This window comes from Platalea leucorodia (assembly GCF_965183815.1).
Source record: "Platalea leucorodia genome assembly, chromosome: 8".
Taxonomy (NCBI): Eukaryota; Metazoa; Chordata; class Aves; order Pelecaniformes; family Threskiornithidae; genus Platalea; species Platalea leucorodia.
Window position 1 is genome coordinate 25539271 of NC_138830.1, and position 671 is coordinate 25539941.

Sequence of the window (671 nt, forward strand, 5' to 3'; positions counted from 1 at the left end):
CTCAAAACAAAGGGGCCGGCGGGGCATGTGACCTCCGAGCCACCGCACATGATGTCACGGCGGCTCGCGCGGCCCTGGGAGCTGTAGTCCCGTCCCGCCGCCCCGCCCGGCCCCGCGCCCCGCCGCCGCCCGCAGGCGGGGGTCCCGCCGCCGCCCGTCCGGGCGGCCGCCCGGGGAGGCCGGGGGAGCCAAGGGCCCGCGACAGGCTGCGTCTGCGGCGGCGTCCCGGGAGCCCCCGGCGCCGACAGCGCCGCAGCCGTTGTCACTGCGAGCCCCTACCGTTAGCCTTGCCTTGGCCGGGGCCGCGGGGGACACGCACCCCCCGCGATTCCCGGCCCCGCGATTCCCGACCGGACCCTCGTCGTGAGCGAGTGAAGGTTGAGGGCGAGGAGGAAGCGGTGCGTGGGGTGGCACCCTTCCCGGTGCCGCTCCTTTGCGCCAGCTCTGGGGAGCCCAACCAAAAACCCTCAAGGAGAGCCGCCCCCCAGCCTAAGGCTCTGCAGACTAACGCACCAGCTCTGCCTAGCTCTTCAGCCTGCACGACCGAAATAGAAACCATGAGTGTACGCAAAAAAAATCAATCGAAAGAGGATCTTTGTCTACCTGAGCTACAGCTTCACCTAATTAATACCAAATTTCCAGCCGACAAAACTTTTCAGCAGTTCCTGGTC